Here is a 6,268-nt window from a genome sequence, read left to right on the forward strand (position 1 = left end):
TTCTTGGGGCTGGATTCTGAAATATTTTTCTGCTGTTGATCACATCCAGGACTGATAGTCTGACAATGTTAGGTTTGTTTCTGCTGATGTTACCAGCCCTATAAGTGGCTGGAGTTTAATATTCTGGAGATGTCACTGATTTTTGGGGCTACAATGTACCTATTTAAAACCGCCATCTGTGACATTTCCCCTTAATTCAAGAATTCTCAACAGGAATTCATTTACAATAAAATCATGAATTTTTACTTCATTCTAAATTGATCTTTGATGTAAACTCTACAATTCAGTGTCTGAAAGGTTCCACTGATTAACATCTCCAATTAGAAAATGTTGTTTAATCCTTGCTGACAATCAGGATCAGTTCCACAGGACACGTGTGATAAAAACATCACCACATAATGGAAAAACAAAGGTGACAGAGGAGATTGCAACAACTACAGGGACATCTCACTCCTTAGTGTCACTGGGAAGGCCTTCGCTGGGTTCATGCTTAAAGATTTCATCTACTTGCAGACTGAGTGTATCCAGAAGTACAGTGTGGTTTCTGTGCTGCCAGATCTACAGTGAACATGTTCTTCTCCATACGCCAGCTACAAGAGAAGTGTAGGGAACAGGACGCACCTCTTTACTATCGCAGACCTCAGTAAAGCATTTAACACCATCAGCAGGGCAGGACTGTACAAGGTTTTGGAGAAAATTGACTATCCACCAAAGTTGCTCAGTCTGATCTGCTCCTTTCATGACAACATGCAGTGACTACAGTTTGACGGCACCACTTCCGACAGTTTCAGGGTGAAGAATGGAGTGAAACAGATGCCTGCACCGAAATCAACAGCCCACAACGACACCTGATCATCACGAATAATAATAACTTTCATCAGGGAGAAGTGATAAAGGCAAAATAACTGCGGATGCTGGAAATCTGAAACAAAAACAAAAAATTCTGGAAAAACTCAGCAGGTCTGACAGAATCTGTGGAGAGAAAAACAGAGTTAACGTTTCGAGTCCGTCAGTCTGAAGAAGAGTCATACGGACTCGAAATACTAACTCAGTCTTTCTCTCCACAGATGCTGTCAGACCTGCTGAGTTTTTCCAGCGTTTTTTGTTTTTGTTTCATGGAGATGTGGCATTGAACGATGAGCTGAGTTGTGAGATAAGTGCATTTAAAGTTGAGAAAGGGGTTGTTTAAATCAGTGCTTCCCAAACTTTTTCCCGATGTGACCCCATTTTAATGCCTCAGGCTTTGTGTGATGCCAGAGTGAAAATTTGAGGGGACGAGAGCTGTTGTGCTGAGGGGCAGGGGGCGCGGTGGGTGGTGGTGGTGAGGATTATTAATGTATTTGAACTTTTATATTCATTAATGGGATGTGGGCGTCACTGACTGGGTTAGTATTTATTGCCCATCCCTAATTGCCCTTGAGAAGGTTATTATTAATGTAATAGACTCCTGATTATTCATCTTATAGGATCCTGATTATTGACACAATTGGAAAATGACTTTAATGTAATAGGATCCTGATTATTGATGCCATAGGACTAATTATTAATTGAATTAATCCTGATTATTAATGTAATCGGACAATGATTATTTATACAATAAGATCCTGATTGTTGATGCAATAGGCACCAGAGTATGAATGTAATAATAGACGATAAGACATAGGAGCAGAAATTAGGCCAATCAGCTCGTCGAGTCTGCTCCGCCATTCAGTCATGGCTGATAGGTTTCTCAACCCCATTCTCCCGCCTTCTCCCCGTAACCTTTGATCCCCTTACCAATCAAGAACCTATCTATCTCAGTCTTAAATACTCTCAATGACCTGGCCTCCACAGCCTTCTGTGGCAATGAATTCCATAGATTCACCACTCTCTGGCTAAAGAAGTTTCTCCTCATCTCTGTTCTAAAAGGTCTTCCCTTTACTCTGAGTTTGTGCCCTCAGGTCCTAGTCTCTCCTGCTAATGGAAACATCTTCCCCACGTCCACTCTATCCAGGTCTTTCAGTATTCTGTAAGTTTCAATCAGATCCCCCCTCATCCTTCTAAACTCCATCGAGTATAGACCCAGAGTCCTCAAACGTTCCTCATATGTTATGCCTTTCATTCCTGGGATCATTCTCGTGAACCTCCTCTGGACCCTCTCCAGGGCCAGCACATCCTTCCTGAAATACGGGGCCAAAGATTGCTCACCATATTCTAAATGTGGTCTGACCAAAGCCTTATAAAGCCTCAGCAGCACATCCCTACTTTTATATTCTAGTCCTCTCGAAATAAATGCCAACATTGCATTTGCCTTCCTAACTACCGACTCAACCTGCAAGTTAACCTTAAGAGAATCCTGGACTAGGACTCCCAAGTCCCTTTGCACTCCAGATTTCTGAATTCTCTCCCCATTTAGAAAATAGTCCATGCCTCTATTCTTCCTACCAAAGTGCATGACCTCACACTTGCCCACATTGTATTCCATCTGCCACTTCTTTGCTCATTCTCCTAACCTGTCCAAATCCTTCTGCAGCCTCCCCGCCTCCTCAATACTACCTGTCCCTCCACCTATCTTTGTATCATCTGCAAACTTAGCCAGGATGCCCTCAGTTCCTTCAACTAGATCATTAATGTATAAAGTGAAAAGTTGTGGTCCCAACATTGACCCCTGCGGAACTCCGCTAGTCACCGGCCGCCATCCTGAGAAGGACTCCTTATCCCCACTCTCTGCCTCCTGCCAGACAGCCAATCTTCTATCCATGCTAGTACCTTGCCTCTAATATCCTGATTACTAATGTGTTGAGATGCTGAATCTTAATGTATTTGAACTCTGAACATTAATGTAATAAGGACCTGAGCATTGATGTAATAGGATCCTCATTATTGATGCATTAGGATTCTGATTATTAATGTAACAGTATCCTGATTATTAATACATTATGATCCTGATTACTGAAGAAATCGGCTTTCCAGAAAAAATGAACACCAACCTTTTCACAAGTGTTTTTTGCAGCAACAATTGAGCCTCAGATAAGTCGTCCATTAGGCCACACCCACTAACAAAACAAAAACCGTGAGGATTTAAAGGGACCTTGCAGCTGTCAGGAAACAGTTGGAGCTCCACAGCAGCCATTGCTGCCTCGGAGCTCACGACCCCAAAAATCTCGTCTCACTCCACTGGGGTCACGACCCTCAGTTTGGGAAGCCCTAACTTACACTGAGACTATCAAATAGGAACGGGCTTTTAAAGCTTTTGCCACAGTCTAAGCATTTAAACCCACGCTCTCCCCAGTATGAACTCATTGGTGTGTTTGGAGGCTGGAGGACTGAGTGAATCCCTTCCCATACATGGAGCAGGTGAACGACCTCTCCCTGGTGTATATGTGCTGATGACTTTCCAACTCAAATCAGTAATTGAATCCCTTCCCACTGTCCCCACGTTAACACGGTTTCTCCCAATATGACTGTGCTTGCGTCTTGACAGGCCAGATGATTGGCTGAAACCTCATCCAGGGATATGAGGAAAGAGTGGGAGAAATGGGATTGACTGGATTGTTCTTTGAAAGAGCCAGTGCAGATTCGATGAGCCGAGTGGCCTCCTTCTGTGCTGTACTATGATGAGATCCCATAATTCTATAACAGGATAATGATTCATAATAAACGCCATACGATTGAATCATAGAGCCCAAGTGGCCATTCAGCCCCTCATGTCCACTGTCTCTGAAAATGTTACCATCTGTCCCACTCCCCTGATCCTTCTCTCAGGCCCTGAAGATCTTTCCTTATTAAGTAAAAGTCCAAATCACTTTTGAAAGTTACTATTGGATCTGTTTCCACCAGCTATTCGGACAATGTGTTCCAGATCATCAGAACTCACTGAGTAAAATAATCTCTCCTCATTTTCACCCTGGATTTTCTGCCAACTTTTTAAAATCTGTGTTCTGTAGTTACCAACCATCCTGTCAATTGAAACAATTTCTTCCTATATGATGAAATTCTTCAAAAATGTCCACACCTCTGTGAAATCACTCTTTAACCTTCTCTGCTCTAAAGGGAACAATCCCAGCTTCGCCAGTCTCTCCACATAACGGAAACCTCTCATCCCTGACACTATTCTGGTCAATTTTCTGTGTACTGTCTCCAAGGCCTTGACATCTTTCCTTAAGCATGGTGCTCAGAACTGAACACAATATTTGAGCTGAGGATTAAAAAGTGATTTATAAAGATTCAGTGTGACTTCCTTGCTTTTGTACTTCATGTCTCCATTAATAAATGGAGGACCCTATTAGTTTTTTTAAGCAGCTTAATCAACTTTTCCTGTTACCTTCAAAGATTTGTGTCCATACACTCCCAGGTCACTCTGTTTAAAATTGTACCATTTATGCTGCTTCTCCTCATTCTTCCTTCCAAAATGCATCATTGGCTGTGAATCACTTTGGGATGTTCTGAGGGTGTGAAAGGCTCTAAATAACACAAGATCTTTCACCTCCACATACTGTCCACAGGGGACTTCTCCTGGTGCAGCGGTACCAACACTTGGGTTTTAACTTACACCACCAAAAAAACTGGACTAATTGGTCACTCGTCTGATTGCTGTTTGTGGAATCTTACTTTGTGCAAACTGGCTGTCTTGAAACAATAACAACTTGTATTTGTATAACAGGATTAATGAAATAAAACATCCCAGGGTTTCGGGGAATTTCAATAAGAAAAAATTGACACCGGGTCACAGAGGGGGATATTAAGGTAGATGGCTAAAAGCTTGTTTGGAGAGGCAGATTTTAACAAACATCTTTAATTAGGAGAGACGTGGAGAGGTTTCGAGAGGGAATTTCAGAGTTTCATGCCTCGGCCCTGCCACCATTGGAGGAGTCATTAAAACCTGGGATGCTAAAGAGGCCAGAATGAGAAGAGCACAGATATCTCACAGAGTGTGCAACTGAAGATTACAAAGATAGGGAGAGATGAGACCACAGAGGGATTTGAAAACAAAAATGCGACTTTAAAAATCAAGGCATTGTTTGACCAGGACCCAATGGACGTCAGCGAGCACAGGGTTGATGGGTAAACAGGTGTTGGTATGAGAAAGCGCATGGGCAGCAGCGTTTTGGATAATCTCGTGTTGGGGCGGGGTGAATGTGAGAGTCTAGTCAGGAATGTATTGGAATTGTCAAGTCTAAAGGAAACACAGGCATGGATGAGGGTTTCAGCAGCAGATGAGCTGGGGCAGGGTGGAGACAGGCGACATTATGGAGATTGAAATATCTGGTATAGTGATGGTGTGGATATGTGGTCAGAAACTCATCTTGGGGTCAAATCTGACACCAAGATTGTGTACTGTGTGGTTCAACCTCAGGCAGTTCCTAGGGAGAGGGATGGACTCGATAGTTAGGGAACGGAATTTGTAGTGGTGACTGAAGACAATGGCTTTGGTCTTCCCAATTTTTAATTAGAGGAAATTTCTGCTCATCCAGCGCTGGATGTCGGATAAGCAGTTTGATAATTTAGTAACAGTGGAGGAATGGAGAGGGATGGTAGTGAGGTAGAGCTGGGTGTTGTCAGTGTACATGTGAAAACTAACACAGTGCTTTTGGATGATGTCACCTAGTAGCAGCATGTAGATGAGAAATAGGAGGGACCAAGTATAGATCCTTGGGGGACACCAAGTCCAAGGACGATGGAGAGGAAAGGGAGGTTGGAGATGGAGCGTTAATTTGCAGGAATGGTGGAGTCAAAGGTTGTTTTAGGATGGGTGATGATGGTGCATTTAAAAGTGAGGGACAGTACCGAGAGAGAGAGAACTGTCAAAAATACCAGCTAACTCGGGGAAGATGGATGATCAGCAGTTTAGTGAGAATGGGGTCAAGCAAATTGAAGGCAGGTCTCATGGATAAGATGAGCTCTGAGGGAGACAGAGGATAGAAGTGAAACAGGAGAACAATGAGAGTTCAGGGCTCAGACAAGGAGGAGCTTTAGAGGCAAAAGCAAAGAACTATGGATGCTGGAAATCCAAAACAAAAACAGAAACAGAAATACCTGGTAAAACTCAGCAGGTCTGGCAGCATCGGTGGAGAAGAGCACAGTTGACGTTTGATGAGGACTCGAAATGTCAACTGTGCTCTTCTCCAACGATGCTGCCAGACCTGCTGAGCTTTAGAGGCAGTTTGGCTCAGTGGGCTAGTGGAAGGTAAGCAGCAGAGTCAGCTGATTGGATTGTCTCAATCTTAGTGACAAAGAAGCTCCATGAGCTCCTCACACTTATTGTTGAAGGTGAGGATGGTGTAGACAA

This window comes from Cetorhinus maximus, chromosome 23 (assembly GCF_964194155.1).
Source record: "Cetorhinus maximus chromosome 23, sCetMax3.hap1.1, whole genome shotgun sequence".
NCBI classification, from domain to species: Eukaryota; Metazoa; Chordata; class Chondrichthyes; order Lamniformes; family Cetorhinidae; genus Cetorhinus; species Cetorhinus maximus.